This window comes from Mytilus trossulus, chromosome 14 (assembly GCF_036588685.1).
Source record: "Mytilus trossulus isolate FHL-02 chromosome 14, PNRI_Mtr1.1.1.hap1, whole genome shotgun sequence".
NCBI classification, from domain to species: Eukaryota; Metazoa; Mollusca; class Bivalvia; order Mytilida; family Mytilidae; genus Mytilus; species Mytilus trossulus.
The window spans coordinates 27378808-27403252 of record NC_086386.1 but is presented as its reverse complement, the minus strand read 5'-3'; the positions used below and the strand labels follow the sequence as shown (position 1 = coordinate 27403252).

Here is a 24445-nt window from a genome sequence, read left to right as displayed (position 1 = left end):
TCTCAACGGTCACATATTTCTACAAGTTCATAACACCCTATACCTTGAAGTAGAGATGTCAAAAGATTTGAAGTGGAATACGCACTTTACAAACATTGCAAAAAGTCGATTCAACCTTAGGCTTCCTCATACGGAATTTAAGATACTGTCCTCGGGAGTGTAAGACAACCGCTTACATTTCTCTAGTTCGATCGACAATCTAATATGCAACAACAGTATGTGATCCTGCAGTAAAGCAGATTCAAACCAACTGGAATAAATACAACAATAAGCAACACGCTTTATAACAGGCGGCTACAAACATGCTTACGAATTAAGAATTTTAAGAATTACAAATGAAACACACAAGCCAAAATCTTATATTTATGTACAATAGAGTTGTGGAGCTGGTTCGTGCTATTGATCTAGACGACTTTTTAAAATCAGGTAGACCAAGACGAACCATCACAGAGCAAAAGTTTAATAATTGTCAAGCTTCAAACATTATTGAAAAGCAAGTGAGAAACAATGCAAGGTGCTTTGATATTCCTACCAGTAAAACACTTCAACATTCAGACTCATTCTTTGTGTCCACTTTTATCAACTTGACACTAGAAGACACTATCGTGCGCCCAACAAGCGCGGGGAGCTTACAATCTGCTCACTCCATGCGTCAGTAAATCGTCGGCGCATTTACCCCTTTGTAAAAAACAGAATTGGTTACATATTCCTGACATGGTACAGTCGTTTCCAATTGTAGAATTGGATTGAACATGGTTTTTAACGCTAAACCTCTGACTTGTATGACAGGCGCATCAAATTCCATTATATTAACAACGATGTTTAACAAAAAATAACTTATATTAAGTAAAATTGTAAAAATAGGGACACAATAGTCATCACCGTGTCACAATCTCAAATAGAACTAAAACAAACAAATATTTAACAAAGAAGCACAAAACAAGCATTAATTAAATTTAACAACCCCTTGTATTGCGTTCTTATATATGTATTTTAAATCAACCCATAAAGTCTTGAAATATTTGAAGTCTTGTGACTGAAAGGCAAGGTTCATAGTGTATAATCGCGTGTTTAAAGTCAGAATGTATACATCACACAGGACTAATATAATATAACTATAAGCGTACTACATGTAGAACAAATGAACACAAAATGGTATTCATTTTCAATATTATTCATTTCACAACTTCTAAAAATACTATGCATTTATATTTGAATACCAGCTTTGATAATATTGGTCATTGATACGAAACGAAATATAGTTAAATGATACATTTATGTAATCTAAGTTAATTAAAATATAACTCAAATATAAACTAAACAAAAGTTCTCTTCATTGGAAGCTCAGACGTGCTGCCATTAAAAGTGTCACCTCATAAGAAAGGAGTTGTACCAACGTTGATTGTATAGCGACAAACAAAACGACTAATGATATCCTTAATCAGTGGACCAATGACATTCCCGATATATCGGACGAATTATTAAATGTATTATTATAGATTTGTTGTAGTATTGTGTCTTTTAATTCCTCTGGTCTAATTCAGGCGTTCAATCAAAACGAAACTTCACAACGTGCGCTAAAACAGTATGACAGTGCTATAAAATGAACAATCACAAAAACACTGAACTCCGAAGAAAATTCAAACCCGAGAAAGTATCTAATCTAAAGGCAAAACCAAAAGCCCAAACACATCAAACGAAGGAATAAACAACTGTCATATTCCTGCTTAATGTGCCTAAGTATATTAAAGCATCGTTTTGAGGCAGTATGTAGAGATATCTCAAAAATGTAAAGATTGTTCAACTTTACTATTGAATTTTGAGAATAAATTGTTTATTCAGTTTGTCTCCGAGCCGACGATCTCCTGAAGTATAATGAACTTCGAGGAAATTCAAAACGAAAGGTCCCTAATCAAATGACAAAATCAAAAGTTCTTACACATCAAACGAATGGATAATTACTGTAAAGTACGTTATAGCTATGCTATTGTAAACGTAGTGCAATTAATTACACCTTAATAAAAAATCAAAGTACTGAAGTACTGAACATCGCATTATCGCAGGTTCTTATGGATGGTCAAACGCACATGTCACAGAAACATCTCACATCTCTATACCTAAAACTGAGGTTAATTTACAGAGTTATATGTTTTTCTGATACAAATTCTTGATGAATAAATGACAGGACATTTAACCGCACCGCAATAACTATTATATTGTAGTGATACAAATTAGTAAACCTGGGTCTATTATACTAATATGATAATAGTCCCAGAGTATACACTGATTTGTTGTTACATATAAATTGATATTACGGTTGCATGTAAATATAATTTTCATGAATTTGTATATCATTATAATCTACTATTCTAATTATAGTGCAGTAAAAGTGCATAATGGACACTCTGCTGTGCAAAACGCGATATTTCTAACAGATTGGATATGAGAAGCCTTATCAAATTTTCCCGCAAAACAATAACAGAGTTATCGGTCCTTCCCGAGAGTGTCGCAAAATGTTCTTGAGATATTCTTCCGTATGCTTTAACACATTTTTTTTCGGTACGTGTGTATAGGTATCATCAATGATTTTTTTTACTTTAATATACATATAACTAACGACAACACATTTTCATATTATTAATTTGTGTTTTAATAATAATAACTATAGAAGTATCCATTGAAAAAATGAATTTAAAACAAGCGATAAGTAATGTTATTTTGCACTAGATAATGACCGTGGATCTATAATTTTTATTGATCGGTTGAAAAGCCAAAACTAATTTGCATGATGGAAACTTAGGCGATAGCAATACATTGACCTTTGCGATGTGAAAATTAACAAACACGAAGAAATGTGTGTTATCATTTGATTGTTTGCTTCTTTTCTTATATAATTCTTCATTTCTTGGAGCACCCGTATGACACAGATATAGAATCCGACTCACTCCTTTTGACAGAAAAGAAATATGCTATAAACTAGCATGTTTTCCTGAGTAAAACCTTGACAGAAGCTTCTAAGTGGACGTTAAAATTCTCAAGGAAGAAAAACCAATCAATAAAATGCATCAGTGCTTCAAACGAATTTGGGAAACATGAATTTGAACTCAAGCTGTGTATTACCATTACCATTTCAAGCCGCGCACGGGCGGGATTTTTCTATTTGTTGGTTTATCTTTGCAAATTTGAAGTAATTAAACCCAAATACAATAAATATATAAGAATAAAATTCGTTTCTATAATTAACCCATTTGTTCAAATACGATATGAATATTAAAAAAATGGAGCAGATTGTTTTCTGATGATTAAAATTGTAATGTACTTACTTGTGCGCTGTCAAAACCTAATTGACCTCTCCCTGAAACAGCTCGGAAACAATTAGGACTAACTCTTTGGTCAGACAGCTTTTCAAAGTTGCTAGAACAACCAGGAGTAACACATGGCGCTAAAAGGGTAAAGATAAGTAAAGAGGGATTAAGATTTATAAAAAAAATAATCATTTAAAAGGGGTTAAGATTAATAAAACAAAATCAATCAAGAGGGGTAAAGATGTATAATTAAGAAAGAAACGGAGATAAAGCTTATTTAGTTAAGAGGGAAACGGAGATAAAGCTTATTTAGTCAAGAGGGAAACGGATATAGCTTATTAAGTTAAGAGGGAAAAGGAGATAACGCTTATTTAGTTAAGACGGAAAAGGAGATACAGCTTATTCAGTTCAGAGGGAAAAGGAGATAAAGCTTATTTAGTTCAGAGGGAAAAGGAGATAAAGCTTATTTAGTTCAGAGGAAAAGGAGATAAAGCTTATTAAGTTCAGAGGGGAAAGGAGATAAGCTTATTTAGATAAGAGGGAAAAGGAGATAAAGCTTATTTAGTTCAGAGGGAAAACGAGATTAAGCTTATTTAGTTCAGAGGGGAAAGGAGATAAAGCTTATTTAGTTCAGAGGGAAAAGGAGATAAAGCTTATTTATTTAAGAGGGAAAAGGAGATAGAGCTTATTTAGTTAAGACAGAAAAGGAGATAAAGCTTATCTTGTTCAGAGGCAAAATGAGATAAAGCTTATTTAGTTCAGAGGGAAAAGGAGATTAAGCTTATTTAGTTCAGAGGGAAAAGGAGATAAGGCTTATATAGTTAAGAGGGAAAAGGAGATAAAGCTTATTAGTTCAGAGGAAAAGGAGATAAAGCTTATTTAGTTCAGAGGGAAAAGGAGATAAGCTTATTTAGATAAGAGGGAAAAGGAGGTAAAGCTTATATAGTTAAGAGGGAAAAGGAGTTAAAGCTTATTAAGTTCAGAAGGAAAAGAAGATTTAGCTTATTTAGTTCAGAGGGAAAAGGAGATAAAGCTTATTTAGTTCAGAAGGAAAAGGAGATAAAGCTTATTTAGTTCAGAGGGAAAAGGAAATAAAGCTTATTTAGTTCAGAGGAAAACGGAGATAAAGCTTATCCAATTCAGAGGGAAAACGAGATAAAGCTTATTTAGTTAAGAGGGAAAATGAGATAAAGCTTATTTAGTTAAGAGGGAAAAGGAGATGAAGCTTATTTAGATAAGACGGAAAAGGAGATAAAGCTTATTTAGATAAGACGGAAAAGGAGATAAAGCTTATTTCGTTCAGAGGGAAAAGGAGCTAAAGCTTATTTGGTTAAGAGGGATAAAGATATTTAATTAATTCAGTTTACAAGGGTAACGATTTATAATAAATACAGTTAGGAGGGGTAAAAACATTTAATAATTCAGTTAAAGAGAAATTTATAATTAGTTTAGTTAAGAGGGGTAAAGATTGTTCATAGTTTTGTTAAGCGTGGTAAAGATTAATAAATAATTCAGTGAAGAGAGGTGAATATTTATAACTAATGCAGTTACATGTAAGAGATGTGCAGTTCTGTTCAGTCTTAAACTGTTTAATTTGATATAAAACCCGTATATCAATAGTCAGTGTATTTTCGTAATTAACATATTGTCATTGTGATAATATTGAAACTACAGACGTACATCTATTAGTCAGTTTAGTACAAGAAAAAAAACATACATATGATTTTGATGGTTTTTAATGTCGTCAAGACATAGCTACATGCAGCGACAAAAAATGAAACTAGAAAAAAAATAGTTATGATGAACTGTAAAAAAAACATTTATTACGACAAGAGAGAAAAGTACATACACAGCCTCCGGATGCGGGAATTCTCGCTACATTGAAGACCTGTTGGTGACCTTCTGCTGCTGTTTTTTTATTTGGTCTGGTTGTTGTCTCTTTGACACATTCCCCATTTCCATTCTCAATTTTATTTTAAGGTTAATTTAAAACATAACATTCCTAAACACTAACCAAATATGCCAATTTCATTTGTGACACAACTTAAGATTTGAAAGTTATAACATCATTTCACATGTGCAATTATTTTAGAACTAATTCACACGGGTTAGAATTTATATCATTTTACCACGGATTGGCCACTTCTGCTATATACATATTGTATCCCTGTTCTAAAAGTTACTTAAGCTCACACTTGTGTAATAATTGAAAATTAAACGTGCACTCATTGTTTCTTACTTATTTACTTATCATTTATTATACAATGGAGTTTTATTTCAGGTATAGTCCTTTTAATAATTGGCTTTATTGTTTGTGTATACTTTTCCATGTTTATTTACCAATGCCTACAACATGGGAGTTAGGTGGAACAGCCTAAACAAAGTATAATATTGACGATCAGCTGATCTACATTCTATTTATATCTAACCAATGATATGACCCACAGCGTTTGAAAGGTGTAATATTATAGTTATATACTTATTGTTTGGTTTTACTGTAGTTGCAGTTTCGTGGTAGTACTACTTGTTTTTGTAGGGTTCATATCAATATTGTATTATTACTTCTAGGTTTTACTGTAGTTGTAGTTGTCGTGGTAGTACTAGTTAATCTTGTAGGATTCATAATATGATTGTATACTTACTTGTAAGTGTTGCTGTATTTGTAGGTTTTACTGTAGTTGTAGTTGTCGTGGAAGTACAAGTTGTTGTTGAAGGCTTCATATTATAATTGCATACTTACTTGTAGATTTTACTGTAGTTATTGTTGTCGTGGTTGTACTTGTTGTTGTTGTTGTTGTTGTAAGGTTCATCCTCATCATCAACATTTGTATCATTGTCATCATCGTGCCATCAGGCATTCTCATTGGCATCATCATTACCAATAGGGGCAAGAAAAGAGGGAAAAATGAGCCTATGCCTGTAGACCTTACACCTGTAACATATATCATCATAAATAAGGTAAATCATATATACAGATATAACATAGTTGTCAAGTGTTGATTTGGTTCATACGTATTTCTCATTTCAAGTCTATATAGATTAAACCGTTTTTTTTCCTATTTAAGTGGTATTACACTAGTAATTTTTGGGTCCTTTTTAGCTTGCTCTCCGGTGTGAGCCATATCTCCATGTTTAAGACTGTACTTTGACATATAATGGTTTATATTTATAAATTGCGACTTGGATGTAGAGTTGTCTCATTGGCACTCATACCACATCTTCTTATATCTTCTGATGGTTTGTTTGGCAAAATTGTTTAAATTAATTACATACTGAATGTCTGTGGATATATAAATGTATTTGACTCTTAGTTCTGTATTGGTTTCCTTAAGCCTCGGTCACACCTTACCGGATAGCTCGAACGGACGCCTAACGGATAACTTTTTTTCAATCCGTTCATGTCTGTTAGACGTCCGTTCTTATCCGTAAGACGTCCGTCCATATCCGTTGCATGTACGTTAAGCGTACGTTTTATCTGTTGACGTCCGTTCTGTCCGGTGGAAAATTTTGAGCATGTTTAAAACTTTGAACGGACGTCCAATGGATAAAATGTCCGTTGGACGTCCGTTAGGGGTCCGTTTTGTACGGTACTCGTCCGTTTCGTTTCCGTTTTGTATCCGTTACTTGTCCGTTATACATCCGTTGGAGATCTGGCAGATCAATTCACCAACGGACTCCTAACGGACGTCTAACAGATAAAACAGATGTTGAACGAATGTGACACGGACTTCTACCGGACGTATAACGGACAAAACGGATGATGAACGGATCTGAAACGGACAAATATAAAAAAGAAGATGCGGTATTATTGCCAATGAGACAAATCTCCACAAGAGACAAAAATGACACAGAAATTAACAATTATAGGTAAATGTACGGCATTCAATAATGACGAAAGACCATAGCGCATAGTCAGCCATAAAAGACCCCGAAATAACAATGTAAAACAGTTCAAACGAGAAAACTAATGGACTTATTTATATAAAGAAAATACACGAAACACGAATATGCTACACATAAGCAAACGACAACCACTGAATTACAGGCTCTTTACTTGATACAAGCACATACATACCCAATGTGACGGGGTTAAACATGTTAAAGACATCCCAACCCTCCCTTAACCTGGAACAGTGGTATCATAACAGTACATCATTAGAGCAAACTATAAAATTCAGCTGAAAAAGGCTTAACTCATCAGATGGACAAAAATAATGCCAATTTAAAATTTCCAGTCAGAAATGCCGATTATTGGTATGTCAGATTTCTGAAGGTTTATCAATTCTTATTATTCATAATCGATCGTAGAGACAGGGCACATCTTTACAATCAAGCAGCTGTTATTCATGTCAGACATTGCTCTTTAGCTGCATTTTGAAGAACAAACCAAAACCAGTTACACAAAACATTTTCAATGTTAATGCGATTTGCATGTATTATTATTGTCGCCTTTAATTTTTTCGTATATCTTCTTTATCCGTTTTATCCTGTACGCTTCCGTTAGGTGTCCGTTTTATGCGGTACTCGTCCGTTGAATGTACGTTCGACATCTGTTCTGTCCGGTACGTCTCCGTTTCTCGTGCGTTGCATATCCGTTGCATGTCCGTTATGAATCGTTAGGCGTCCGTTTTACATCAACGGACTCCCAACGGATAACAATTTTGTCAACGGACAACTTTTATTTTCATCCGTCACGCGTCCGTTCGTCTTATCTGGTAAGGTGTGATAGAAGCTTTAGGTTTTCCTCTCAATGTGTAATAACCAAAATCGCCTATTGGTCATACTTTATAAATTTATTTTTATCTTATTTATTCATGCTTTATGCTAAAGGTAGTTTTTTTTTTCTTCGGTAAATTTACTAAGCCTTGAAAAATGCATATAGGAAGCATCAAGAAGACGCATTAACAGTGACGTCATATATTAATGTTGTTGTGTTTCATTGTTTATTTTTTCAACAAAACGCAGGACAAAAAGTTCAGTGTGCTATAAATTCGTTATGTACAGTTTACTACTGACTCCCTAAGAATTATAGAGGGTGAATGCCCCTAAGAACCATAGAGGGTGAATACCCCTAAGGATTTTACTAACCATCTATGGATTCGTAGGGGGTCAATAGCGAACCATATAACTTATAACATATATATATTGAATAGCTGAATAATTTGAATTTTTTTAAGACATTCTATACATATGAACTTTGAAAAAGTTTCCGTTGAACATAGAAATTGTTTTCCATCCTGTAGTCCATGCCAACAATTTTTTCTAACTCTGTCAAACAGTTCAGGCGTAGCACACTTACCTGTTGTTCCTATCGGTTCGTAAATATCCTCAATGAGAAATAAGTCGTAGTTTTCACTATTAAATGTGGGACGAAAAAGTGCCGCCAAAAATACTAGTATCGAACAACACACGAACTGTAAAAGAAAACAGAAATATTTGCTTTAAAATATTAGCAAGTTTTGATCAAACGCTATCAGGGCTCATGCATTACTACTATTTGTACAAATTTATGCAATATTTATATAGCACATAAATTACAAATAATTTAACAAAAAAATAGATCATGTTAATATTTTAAAACAAAAAAGTTATGTATTTCTATCGAAAGGAAAAATAGTCCACAAATCTGTATTTTAAGGAGATATCTGAAATTTGAACTTCAATTTACTCAAAAAGTAGCATATAAAGGTTTATTTATAATACATATTTGATTTAATCAGGTACAAAATAGTCTATATGTAAATTTTCATCAAAATTTGAATACGGGATCAAAACTGTATCGTATGACCTTAACGGTGTTTCCCTATGTTTGGACAAATCATGAACAATGTCTTCTGGTATATTAATTTCTATTTTGAATCTTGCTATTTTATAACAACTGCCATATTCCTGACTTAGTTCTAGCCAAACCTCCAGCTTTATGACATGGTAAAAAAAATATCGCTAACATAACTTCACTACGTGACAGAAATGCAGCACAAACACATGCAAAACCGTCATCAGATGAAACGCACAATCAAATAATAAATTAGCCGACTCAACATGCCATCTGCAGACGAACAACGATCATATTCCTTCAAAGACAGACACCACAGGATATCACAAACATTGACGCGCTTACTACTATAAAATTGAGAATGAAAATGGGGAAATACATGTAAGGAACTTACATGCAATCTCGAATTCTATACAGTTGTTTTCACAACACTTGTTCAAACGATTTGCATGAACATTATGGTATTGAAAGGCAATTTTATAATGATTGGTAATTGTCTAATATATATCTCCTCAATATAATAATTCAACATTTTTCTTGCTTCATATTTATTTTCAACTTTTTGATTTCTTTTTCAATTATCAAAAACTTTCAATATGTGAAAACATTAATAAACTGAAAAAAAATAATTCAAAGTTTATATTTCGTTTTATGTTTACACAAGTTCTTATTTCCAAGTCGGGTTCTGATAAACTAAAATTTGAACGAAGTAGATATGGGAATAATTTTCCTTTAATCAAAATTTAAAATGAATTGGGAATATACTCTCCTTATAGACGATTGTGGAAGTATTTATAATGTAACCCTATTACCTCAAAATGCATTTAAAAAAGTTATATTAAACTGTATGATTAATTTATAGAAATTTTTAATAACAAACCTTATAATGGAGTCCCATCTTACAACTTATCCAATAGCGATCTAAGTTCCACCGTCGAGTTTCTCCGTTTTGTACCGAAATTAAATAAAACACTACATACGCTCAACCTACTTATTGCTGAAAACCATGTTCTATCATGAAACAACTTTGCACCTGACATTTAACATCTGCACTGGAAAAACAAGACATTTTATCCTTACATGTCCATGGGAATCATGTTATACACCAGGGGCGACTAAACATTTTGTATTAAAAAAATTAAAATTACTAATAATTTTCTGAATCTAGTATTTGATAGGAAACATAATATGTGGTATAAGAGCAAATGAGACAATTTTCTATTCAATTCACAATGATAAAAAGGAAACAATTATATGTCAAAGTATGATTTTCAACACGAAATCTTCATCTAGGCTTATACTGAAAAGCAAACTTTATTGGATATTTAGATTAAATTCGTCCTTCACTAAAATGAATTGATATTCAAATTATCAATTCTTCCACTCTTTATGATTTCCAAACTCTCAAACCTGTCCAATCTACTTAATACCAGCCTTTATCTTCATCAACTCTAATGGAAATTGAAATGATATCTTCCTTCACCCTACTGCTTAACAAATTATATATCTTCCTCCGCTTTATATGATATAAAACAATTTCCTACACTTCAATAAATATCAAAAATTGATTTTTTTACATTTCACTAGATATCCCAATTGTGTCTTCCTTCACTCTACCGGAATTCTAACTCATATCCTCCTCCACTCCACTGGATTTCAAAATTATGTCTTTTCGCAACTCTCCTGGATATCCATACTATCAAAACCATCTACTTTGCTGGATATCCATACTATCAAAACCAGCTACTCTGCTGGATATCCATACTATCAAAACCAGCTACTTTGCTGGATATCCATACTATCAAAACCATCTACTTTTCTGGATATCCATACTATCAAAACCAGCTTCTCTGCTGGATATCCATACTATCAAAACCAGCTACTTTGCTGGATATCCATACTATCAAAACCAGCTACTCTGCTGGATATCCATAATATCAAAACCAGCTACTTTGCTGGATATCCATACTATCAAAACCATCTACTTTGCTGGATATCCATGCTATCAAAACCAGCTACTCTGATGGATATCCATACTATCAAAACCAGCTACTCTGCTGGATATCCATACTATCCAAACAAGCTACTCTTCATGATATCCATTCTATCAAAACCAGATAGTCAAAAAATCTCTACCTTGCTGGATATCAATACTATCAAAACCAGCTACTCTTCTGGATATCCATTCTATCAAAACTGCCTGTACCAGGTCAAAAATATGACATTTGTGTTCCATTCGTTTGACGTGTTTGAGTTTTTGATTTTGCCATTAATTAAGGGATTTTCTTTAGTTTAAACATATTTATTTAGAGTGGATTGGGAAACAAGTTTTGCAACTTATATTAATCCCTTTCCACTTTGCGGGTGCGAGTGCTACCTTGTAGCGGCATTAGCCTACTCTTTTTCGAAATCTACAAGGGTGTCTTTAACGTGCAAGAGATATGGCTCTCTCTTAACACGGGTCAGCCAATTATCGTCCCCTTCCGACGGACTATCATCGTTTCCTTAAGACCATACTCGCAAATGTTGTCATGAGAGAGCCGAAAATTGAGTTCCTGAAATTTTCATCCCAACGGGAATCGAACCAGGAACCTTTGTGTTAGCAGTCCGATGCATTAACCACTACACCACGGCTCTCTTTCTTTAATGAATTTTCCTCATATTTCAGTATTTTGGAGATTTTACTTTTTGCTTGTTTATGTTGGGACCCTTTTTTCCTTCAGTATTTACGAGTTTTGAAATCTATGGCTAGCAATCTTTGTCTTTCGGGTTTTTTATAAGCGTTTTTAAGGCTCAGCTGGATTCAGTTAAATGATACGGAAACAACAAATTTACAAAGAGAAGTGTTTATTGTTTTTACTCTTTTTACGGCTAAAATAAACCAAAAACCAAGTCTTGATAATGAATATCCAAAATTAACAATGCTTGAAACAGCACTGACTAATAATCAAGATAAACATTTTTTTATCAGCACCAGGTTTTAAAATGTGTCAGACTGTTGCATTGAACATGTTCCTGTTAATGAATTTTAAAATGAAAATCGAAAAAAAAAAGGAAAAAAATATTTAATTTTTATATCGATCTCAACACAAAATGTCTTAAACTGCAAAACGTAAGATATTCAATTTTTCAGTTAATTTATCGCGTAGAACAATTTATAAATTTTACAAATTGTAAATAAAGTATTAAAATTGTAATTACATTGTAAGTGTGAGAACATAGTATGTGTTAAGATAACTTCAAATGGACATATGAATTGTGCGTAGGCGACATTCTAAAATCATCAATACATATATAGACAATTATCATAAGAAACCTCAAATAAAAAAAAATGCATATGTTTTTTATAACTCAATGGATAGTTTACAGTATAAAACTTGTATACATATGCTTGTTTCTGAAGAAAATTCTTTTATTTATTCATATTTAAAAGAAGGTTACTTTATTTGCTGGAAGAAAGCAATTCCCCCGACATATTTTCCGTATGAAGATGACCTCAGTGTAACCCATCTCGTAAAAATCCGGTGATCGCAATACGCATGGATGTCTTTAAACAGGTCAGGACCACTACCTTATATGGAAATGCATAAATTAGCATACTTATGTTCTCGCACATGTAATTGTTTATTTACATGTGACGCAATTTAATTTTACCTTGGTTTTTGACCAATCCACTAAATGAGTCACAATGCATGATGGACTACTATGTGTTTACAATCAACCAAGAACAGGTGTTATTTACTGAAATACAACACATTTTTCCGTGCTTTGCGGGATTCACAATTTCGCTTAGTTTTTCATTTTGTGTATCCTCATTTATAGTTCGTGATATAAAGTATTACTTCCATGCTCAGATTAACGAAGAGTTAATTCTATGTGAAGAAAACAGGGTTTGAATTACCCGATATATAGCCATTAACATGTTTGATGATGGCACAGAGATTTCAAATATTTGTCAACCAGACAGCAACGTTAACGAAACAACAGCGGAAAAAAAAAACCCACAATTACCCATGAGACAAACTTACTAGTGTAAAGTAAGCCGTCGATAACAGCCGGTTCTGATATTCACGAGTACGGCAATTTTCATATAGATAATTAAAGGCAAATGTGTGATCCTTGAATTTTGTGTTCGTAAAAAGGCGAAGAAATATTTACATACATGGCAGCGTTAACAAAATCTACAAGTATTTATTTTTGTCACATTTCAGTATATGGGACTTCCAAACTGTTCCCTTTGTTTTGAATGTAGTGTTTTGCCAAACTGAATAAATCATTACAGCTGATTTTTCAGTATACCTGCAAAGTAAAACTTTGGTTGGCTTGCTTGCTTGCTTTGTTAGATAGTTGTTTATACAAGCTTTGAAAATAAGATTGACATCTTTAAACAATATATATATAAAGGCATAGTTTAACTTGTTGATTTTATATTTTGTACAATATCCAAACATAGCAAGCAAGCAAACAAAAGTTTTGCTCTACGTGCATTAGGAAATAAGCTGTAATGATGTTATCCATATGTATGTGCAACAAGGTGGAAAATTTGATATGTTTTGTGAAAATTGTAGCGTTAGATCTATAATAAAAAAAGAAGATGTGGTATGGTTGCCAATGAAACAGCTGTCCACAAGAGACCAAAATGACACAGACATTATCATTTATAGATCACCGTACGGCCTTCAACAATGAGCAAAGTCCATATCGCATAGTCCGCTATAAAGGCCCCAAAATGACAATATAAAACAATTCAAACGAGAAAACTAACGGCCTTTTAAAATTATATATAAAAAAATGAATGAAAAACAAATATGTAACACATAAACAAACGACAACCACTGTAATACAGGCTCCTATACAATTATTTGTTATGGGGTAGATATCTTCTCCTTTTATATATTTAATTGGGCCGGAGTTTTTTGTTGTTGTTTGGATTGTTTTACACAAATAATTTTTTTGGTCATTTACAGCTTACTTTCCAGACTTTAACCTATGACTGCTTATTTTAATGTTTTATGTCTTTGTTGGAAAGATGTCTCATTTGGCACTCATACCTCATCTTCTTATTTCTATACACAAAGCACGTTTTAGAAAGAAAAAAATTAATATGTAATGTGGCAGCCACTATGATCCAGAGACTTTTAATATTGAAGATATTTTACATATGTCAACAGGACAGCAGCCGGACGATAAAAAAAACCTCTGAGGTGTATTTTGTGATAAAATTAGCAACGAACGGATATTATCGATGGATAAAACTATAAAAAATGTATCGAGCTATATACCGTATATACTTTCATAACACTTACCTTTAGCATACTGAATATTATAATGTTCTTTACACATTCAGTACAGAAAGAAGTGTTTCAATGAAAGTTTTCGTGTTTTTCTAGGCAGAAATTATTTTGGAATGACATTATACCGGTTTAAAAGAGCTAAAATGATTTTCCTACTGGATAGTGGTCACTTCATTGGATATTTCACTGTTTGTTTCATGTCGTGAAATTAATGCAGGTTCATAATAATGCACAAAACCGGTTCAACCACTTTTGCAAGGCGAAAAAGAAAGTCGAATCGTGAAGCCAGTAAACAATATTTTTTTAATCTGAGCATGCAAATTGAAGATTACGTTATATATTTTACATTAAATATATTTGCCGAATAAAAACATTGGTAATGAGAGTCCCAGACAATATATTAATTGCCTGTTTTCCCACTAATTCCACGTGTGTTAAGTAGTAGTTTACTCGTAGTAGCCCACAATGCATTGTAGTTCATTGAGTCGATTGGTCAGTTTTTCAAGGCCATATTGGCCTTGTGTTTTGGAAATTACTATGCAAATATATTCTGACGTCAGAAAATCTAGAGTTCTCGACCTGTTAAAATACACTATTATCTGAATTTACATCTTAAACACGTGCTCAATTTCCATGCTTTTTGTTGATTTTTTGTCGATTGTTGACAAACAGGTGACAATCGTTAAACGTCGGCTTTAAAACACAAACTTTAATTACCTGCCATATTTTCACAACAACACTGATCGATTGAAAAAAAAATTGACGGTAATACGAAATTTACACGAACAAATGATAAATTCGTGCACAGAAGCCTAAATTAATGATATTTGTATGCATTGGTTCAAGAATTGGAAGAATATTATTTTTTACCGGTCACTCGTTTCTTATGACTTTAAAGTTGTAACAAATATAAGATTCCTACCACCCATGATTTAATGATCACCCTTTAGCCGTGTCATGCGTCACTTGGAACAGAACTGTATAAATCAGTTTGATAGAGGGAATCACACACATTGATATTCCAAAACATTTATAGAAGATACAAGGATTTCTTTAATTGAATGTCTTAGCTAGATATGAGGGTTATTAAGTTGTCCAGATAACTAGTAGTCATGTCGCGCTTGTAAAATAGTAAAATTATTTTATATAAAAAGAACAGCGTTGACTGCTGTGTCCGAGTTTAACCTATTGTGTGTTTTTTTCTCACACATTGATGTTAATGGAATTTTAAACAACTCATACAAGTGACAGGTTTTTGTAACTGCAAGACCAGGGTTTATTCCATTTTCGTAATTGGCGAATGCTTCTACTTGTTATTAGCTATTCTTATGTAGTAATGTATGCATCTTCTTATATGTATTATCTAGGTAAGATATATTGTATATCATTACAACAAAAATATATAGTTTCTTATAAGATATGAAGATAATCAAAAAGTATTACATAGTAGAGGGTTTTTGTTATAATTACATTTTCTTTCTAGGTGCGAAGTACTTGCATTGTTATACTCTAATATAATGACAAATAAGCAAAGGGATACCGGGCCAATTCTGGGTTTTTTTACGAAATTAATAGATTTCCCACGCTTTTTGCAAACTGTGCTTTGTTCAACGCTTTAACACAACCGTATAAGTACATATATAGAAGCATATAAATAAAAACTTCAAAAGAATAGTTTAAGAGGGCACCATATGGTCTTTAGGAATAGTAGCGTTCTTTTAAAATACTTTATCTTTTCTGATCATTGATCCATATCTCATTTTTTATAATATTTTAACCTGTCTATATTTACAATTTCATCACGTTTGTAGATAAATCATCTCAAACTGCCAAAAATCATGTCCTCATAATTTCATTTATAAAACGGTATATTGGTTCTTCCTTTTCCACAAAGGTCAGTGGTTAAAATCACCCAATCGAAATACCTGCTTGTGGCCAGGATCAGAACTTCGCAAGTGGTTAAAGACGATCTGTGTGTACTCGACAATAATAGGTTACACATGAAATCGATTTTCAGTATATATCTTTCTGGCTGGATACGTCATTTACCCTTACACTCCTACTTATTTTTATATTTTACCCGAAATAAAACTTTAATGATCTTCACACTATGACATTTTTAAAGAAAGTTTATGTTAATTATTGTCCATGTTTCAGTTGTTAAATGTTTCTGTACATATTTATTTTACTTGAGAAAAACACAAATACATGTACAATTCAAGCAAATAAATAAACTCATTATTATAGATACTAAATTTAGTATTTACGCCAGACACGAGTTTCGTCTACAAAAGACTCATCAGTGACGCTCGACTCCAAAAAAGTTAAAAAGGCCAAAGAAAGTACGAAGTTAAAGAGCATTGAGGACCAAAATTAATAGATTTTAAAGAAATGATAATATGTTTCCGTTTTGATAAGATAATTAGTTTCTTCTTCACTTAATGGTAAAAATTATATTGTTTAAATTGGTCAGCATTTGGTATGGCCTTCAACAGTGAGCTATTGCCATACCGTAAAGTCAGCTGTAAAAGACCCCGACAAAACAAATAAAAAGTTAAACAAGTTAAACAAAAAATGTTAGACAAAACATTTAATGAAAATCAAATTACGGCCACCAACAACCACTGAGTTATAGACTCCTGACTTTAATTAAACGTTGTTGGATTTAGACATGGTTGTGACCCTTGTGCACTTAAAATAAACAGGTTACACATGAAATCGATTTTCAGTATATATCTTACAGGCTGGATACGTCGTTTTCCATCTTTAATATAGTTGTATTGTTGGAATTCATTACACGCCAATTTGTTTATTTTTTTCACCAAAATATAACTTTTAATATATTAATCCTAAACATGGTTGTGAGTACCTCACTGTTATAAGGATTCTACGATTTGTATTGTGTTTATTTTTCAGTTGTTGCCGTTGCTAGTTGTATGTAATATATGTTTTCTATGTAAATCATGCTGTTTGTCTTCTCGTTAGAATTGTTTTAAATTTGAAATTTTGTAGCCTTTCGTAACTTTCTATACGGTATTTTCTAAAACCGTACAGTGACCTCAAGTTGCTTACTTCAGCGTCAGTTTGTCTCTTGTGAAGAGTATTCGCATTGGAAATCATACTCCTTTTTTTTAGATTGAAGAATATATTGGAATGAAAAAAAAATTAAAACAAAAACGACGATCAACAAGATATGAACATTATACAAATAAATTTAATATGGTCGGGTTGTTGTTGCTTTGACACATTTTTCATTTCCTTTCTCAATTTTATTCTTGAAAAGAATTGATAGTCATTGCATGCAATGACGTATATACCCATTTTGTGTTTTAATGAAAACTATACAAAACATAGAAAATCTTCAAACAGCAAAATGGCCAACAAGACAAGACCATTCTATATAAGAGGGACGAAAGATACCAGAGGAACAGTCAAGCTCATAGAACTAAAACAAACTGGCAAAATTAAAACTAAAAATGAAAAAAACAAACAGACAGTCAACAGCACACATGACATAACATAGAAAACCAACGACTGAGCAAAACGGACCCCACCAAAAAGTTTGAGTGATCTCAGGTAAAGGAAAGGTAAGCAGATCCTACTCCACATGTGGCACCGGTTAAGTTGCTACAAATAAGATGAAATGACGAAGGTTTCTTTTGACTGATTTGAAAGGTTTCGGCCCTAAAATTCCGTTTTGTTTTCTAAATTGAGTGTTGTACCTCATATCATGAAAACAAACATATTGAACAGAAATTTAGATCACGAAATATATCAGCAAGACAAGATTTTGGCATTCACAGTGCATTCACAGTGCATTCACAGTGTATTCACAGTTTCTTTTTTAAAAGAGGTGAGCGAAACAGGCTATTAACTAGCGAGAGAAAATTTTAACCGTAATGATACATAATTCTATTTACCAGATCTAGAATATTTTGAAAAGCAGGAGGCTCGCATATACAATAAACTTGACTATATCATGACTCCAAACAAAAATAGATGCACGTATCTTTAATTTTGAATTGACTAATTTTTCTACATCGTCCGATTATATAGCAAAAAAAACACTGTAGAATATAGAATAAACAACCATAACTCAAAGGAATTGTTTTCTCTGATAAAGGTGTTTTTTTCAATTCAAGAACCATTGTTTTTTGCTGTCATTTCGTAATGTGTGGCCTAATTGGTTATGAATATTAGTGCATTTTGATTATTTTGTCATTGTAATTCTTGTCATTACAGATTTTCTAAAAGTTTGTGAAAAGTTTTTTTAGAAAAACGTTCCTACCCTCAAATCAGGGCTTGTGTGATTTGGTATTTAACCTATATAAAGACTACACCGGAATTTTCGTAGGTCGAAGAGACCGAATGTGTCATTTTGACAAAAAAAGAAAAACTGCCCCTAGAAAAAAGTCGAGTGCACCTTACATTGATATAGACGTACAATTTATTGCTCCTGTTATTGTGTTATTATTTCTATAGGATTTGGATATTACCAGCCGGATTTAGTAAATATAACTATTATAACAGTAATGTAAGTTGAATTACTGACATTTTTGAGAATTATTTTGCGTTTTATTGTTGTTTTGTGAACTTTACTATTCTTCTTGTGAAAATTGAGGTACCTATCAGGGAAATCATTATGGAAAAATTGCCGAAGCCTTTAGTCGCCTTAATTAACAGTATAATTGATGATTATGAGCAACTGACATGGAATTCTCATTATTTAGGTGACAAAATGCGCATTTCATTGGTTTGGACAAGAGGTGATTTAATACACGTGAATCGTGGAGTAAAACATAAGTCAAGATCAAATAGAGAGAGAGACAATAAAAGGATGAAAACATGGAAGGAAAGAGCAGAAAATACAAACAATGACGTTGATAAGACATTTAATGGCGATAATCAGGATAATTCAGAAGTTATAATGGACTCGGAAGGTGAATTACAATACGATGGTCATTTAGATCTCCCATTAGTAGCCCCCGAGCAGATAAACATTACACCTGTAAGGAATGTTGTTCAACCGGTTGTGATGAAAGGTGTTCAGCCGATTAGTGTATCGCTGGTCAAAACAAGTAAGGACAATGAAATAACGGAAAGAATAGTGTGTAACGGTTCGAGAAATAAAAAGAATGTATACACCGAAGTTGAAAATATAGAAAATAATGAAAAAGACGAAATAAAAACAATCGATCCGAAATTGATAATTACTGGGAACAATCTTAGTACAGACAGTCATTATCACAAAATTGTATTTAAGGTTTATGTACCCTTCTGTAGCCATTTTTGTACGAACTTTTCAAACTTCAATTGTATCAAAACTACAGATATAATGAATAAAAGAGATAGGCCATTTTGTACATATTCCAAGGGGAAACTTGATGCAAAGCATTATTGTTTACTGTTCCATTGCATTTAATAGAAAAAGAGGACTTTGTGGCAATTAAATCAAGATTTTTATAGAAAATCCACAGCCTTTATCCTTGTACTCTCATAATTGGCAATTTGATGACTGATAGATATAGGATTATTGCATGCAGTGCTAGCATTGATTTCCTTAAAACAAGTTTATAAATGTAGTTATTGGTTAAGACAAGTATAAATATGGCCAAAATCAAGTACACCTTTTAGGGTGCGCTCGACTTTAGTGACTAAGCACGAGGTGTTTTGGAATTTACAGGTTACTGAGAACTTTTTGTAAAAAATAAACACTAGCACATCATAGAAAATCAATTGAGTAATTTCTGTTTCAAATTTTATATCAAAAATCTCTGTATTAAAGGCTGTGGATTTTCTATAAAAATCTTGATCTATTTGCCACAAAGTCCTCTTTTTCTATCAAATGCAATGAAACAGTAAAAAAATATCCTTTGCATCAAGTTTCCCCTTGGAACATGTACTTAATGGCCTATCTCTATTATTTATTATATCTTTAGTTTTGATGCAATTTAGGTTTGAAAAATTCGTACAAAAATGGCTACAGAAGGGTACATAAACCTTAATAGACGATCTGACGGAAGTTGCATAATAGGAAAAGTGAAAAACAGAGACACCGTAGTTATGTGTAGTATAGCGACACGAGAAATGAGACATGTAAATATGGACAGCGAGAAATCGGACTTTGAAAACGCAATGTATTGCGTTAATAGATTTAACGACGTAAGAAAATGGGACACTTGTGACATTGACTGTTACGTACGTGACATTCCAAGGATGGAAAGATACGCGGAGAAATATAGACTGTGTTCATGATGTTTCGATTAATAAACAGTTAGGATGGAAAACAATATATGTTTATACACGGAAATTTTATTAAATAATTTTTGTGCCGGTGAATCAAAATTCTGGTCTGGAAACCAACCGTTTTTTATGTATCACATGGAAAATATAATTAAGATAGAACTTTTGCGTATGTAAACATTTAGTGTTTTTTTTCTTGAATTGTTTCAAATGTTGTTTTTTATTGTTTTATATAAAAAGAAAAAAAAGGAAAAAATAAAGAAAAAGTTTTATAATCTGACAGTGAATTCGAAGTTAGTGGAAAATATTTCACGCAATATTGTTATGTAAAATTTCGAATGTTATCATTTCAGAGACAGGACAATAAGTTATATGAATGTTTTCATTTATATGTGTATTTTCAAACTGTGATATGTATATATGAAGTGTGATCATAATAAAGATAAAAAAAAAATTAAAAAAAAAAAAAAAACTGCCCCTAAATATTAAGGAGTTCTTGAATAACAGACTCCTATCCAGACTTTCATATAAACATATACACATTCATGTTAATTTCTAGATTTTTGATTATTTATTTCATGCATGCCTACCCAAAATACATATAACTTTAAATTAACTATAGGCATTACTTTAAAAATCTAATAAAAGAGGGACGAAAGATACCAAAGGGACAGTCAAACTCATAATAACATACCTGATAGCGGCGACCCATCTTCCAACCCAGCTTTCAACAATTTGAGTTGTTAAGTCAGCGTATTTTGTCCGAAAAAAAAACATCACACATACTTATTGCCGAAAACCATATTCTATCATACCAGGTGTATGCATCTAAAAACAACTTGACATCTGTACTAGAAAATCATATGAAAAACAGGATGCTATATACTCGCAGGTACACTGGAATTTACACCATCGGCAACTCGACATGAAGTATGTGATACATAAAGAAATTAAGGATCAATGACATATCCGGTGTTCTAGTAACACAATTACACCATAATGCAAAATGTATTAACTTTAAACTGTTTCCACATTTTTTAAACAACAGTTTACTTTTTTTTTATTATTAGTCTACAAGTGCCAATTTTTTACTGTGTGTGTAAAATCTTAGAACAAAAGAATGCTTAAGCATCCTGTATGATAAGGATGGTATCGTCCAACAAAATGCCATATGGTACAAACATATTTATACTGGAGTACTAATTCTGTATGGAAAAACGGTTTCGAAGTCCCTCAAAACCATTATCGAAATTTACTAGACACGGTCTTTGAACAATCTTGTCCGATGTTCAGTAGTCGTCGTTTGTTAATTTAGTTCATAAGTGTTTCTCTTTTCTCGTTCTTTTATATATATTAGACCTTTGGTTCCCCGTTTGAATGGTTAACACTAGTAGTTTGGGTAGACTCTATAGCTTGCTGTTCGGTGTGAGCCAATGCTCCGTGTTGAAGACTGTACTTTGACCTACAATGAATTACTTTTATAAATTGTGGCTTGCATATCGAGCTTTTTGATATCAAAATTATATCTTCCACCACTCGAATAGATATCCTAACTGTGTAGTCCCACCTCTAATGGATATCCAAACTGTTTAGTCTCCACTCTACTGAATATCAAAACTATCAAAGCCATCCACTGTACCTTCCTCCAATTTACTGGATATGAAAATGTTATCCACCCTTACAATCAGATTTCAAATGTGATATTCCTTCATTAAACTGGAAATGCAAGCTATCACAACCGTCCATTCTAGTTGATAAACAAATGATATATTCAACCACTCTAATGCATGAATATCCAAACTATATAGTCCCCACCCTCTAATGGATATCAAAACTATCACACCCATCAGCTCTACTTGATATCTAAACTGTATCTTCCTCTAATCCACTGAATATGAAAGTTCTATCTACCTCATTAACCAGATATCAAATTTAATATTCCTCCGTTTAAATGAAAATGCTAACTATCACACCGATCCGCTCTACTTGATATCTAAATCATATCTTTTTTCACTCTACTTGATATCCAAACGTAATCTTCATCTACTCTTCTTAATATCCAAACTATATCATGTATATAGTCCTCCACTGTAACGGCTTAACAACTATCAAACCCATTCATTTGAATCGTTATTCAAATGTTATCCTCCTCCGCTTGCATGGCTATCAAAATAATATTATCCTTCCACTCAACTGGACATTCACATCTTACTCTACCGTGCTGAATATCCAAACTAATCTTCCACAGACCGAATATCCTAACTGTCACATCCCTCCACTCTTATTATCCAAATTTATCTTTATCTACTTTAATGGATATCCAAACGTAATCTTCCTCTAGTATCATGGCTATCCTAACTATTAATAGCATTCCTCCAGTCCACTAGACATCCACATTATATTATTTTCCACACTACTAGATATCTCAACTATACCTTCCTTTCCTATAATGGATATCCAAGTTATATCTTCCCCTACCCTTATGAATATCTAATTTATCACATAAAATTATTATTCCGGATATTCAAATTATCTCTTCCTTTTCTCTTACTTTTCATTAATTTTTTATTGAAATTACTGACTTTGATATTGGATTCACAAAAACAAACAATAACTGCAATTTAACAGAAACTATCAATGATTTGTATTTACAATATTTTACTAAATAATGAAATACGATTCACAGAGGATTTTAAAAAGAATGTGTTGTTGTTTTTCCATTTGTCTGTAATGCATGGAAACTAAATATTACGATGCAGATATCATATATTATACCATCGGGATTTAAGTAACAAATAAGGAACTGAAAGATAGCTTCATGACACTGCGGAAGTTTCTTTTGTTTCTGCACAAGGAAGTACAATATGTATAACGAATATTGAGGTTGGTTTGGCTTTCAGTAGTTTTTACTAAAATTGATTTTACTTTTTTCATTGAAAAAAGTGTGTTGTATCCTTTATTCTACACTTGATTTATAGTGGAGGATCGTAAATATAATCACCGATTTGAAAATAATACCGCTATAATGTCAAAACAATGAGAGCTTAATAACAGTGAGAATATAAAAATATTTTTATCATATTATGTGTGTCTGTTAAATCACGTTTATATATTATTTCATAGAATAGATATGCTAGTGTTTTGTTTTTGATCATCGCATATAACCACAGGTTTTGAATTTTGGTTCAAGTAGCTTTATTTGTTATCGACCAAATTAGAATGCATGTTGATTTATTTACCTATCTAAGATAGCACCATTGTGTCATCATGGTATGTACAAGTAATAGTCCAGCTGATATTTTTGTATTATATCGGGGGAATTGATATTTTTTTCATGTGTGACCACTATTTCTTTTTTGCGTAAATATGATGTAAAATGGAAATAAACACTTTTTTTCTATTTAGAAATGAAATCTCACATCAATGTGCCTAGGTATGTGAGGTACTTCAGTTTTTTAATAAATTGTATTATTGAAGGTGCGCTGGCTGTCAAATTCTAGTTCATTGATTTGACTCAAAATCTCATTTTGTTTTATAATAATGTAAAATATTTAGCCAAAATATAAAAAGAATAAACTAAACAATTTACTGTTTCATTGAATACGGATTCAATGAGGTCGAAATATTCAATGCAAGTGAATAATTCATCATCAATGTTTCTAAACTTATTTTGACATAATTGAACCATGCAGGCTGCTAATACCCAATTATTATTTCACTATTTAACTTCCAATTATTTGAACAAAAACAATCATTATAAATGTTTCATATATCTCGTAGCTATTGCTTCTTTAACTTTACCTGATTTTCAGTTCTAAAAGTTAAAG

General features: G+C 32.3%; 1 protein-coding gene across 1 annotated transcript in view; it reads left to right on the top strand.

The window, feature by feature from the left end:
• The first annotated feature begins 5383 nt into the window (after window positions 1-5383).
• The window catches only part of LOC134696162 (zinc finger protein 330 homolog), a 310551-nt gene continuing 291489 nt past the window's right edge, over window positions 5384-24445 (top strand). The window contains exon 1 of the mRNA XM_063557813.1: window positions 5384-5388. The gene's annotated coding sequence lies outside the window, so the exon portion shown is untranslated. The remainder of the gene's footprint in view (window positions 5389-24445) is intronic.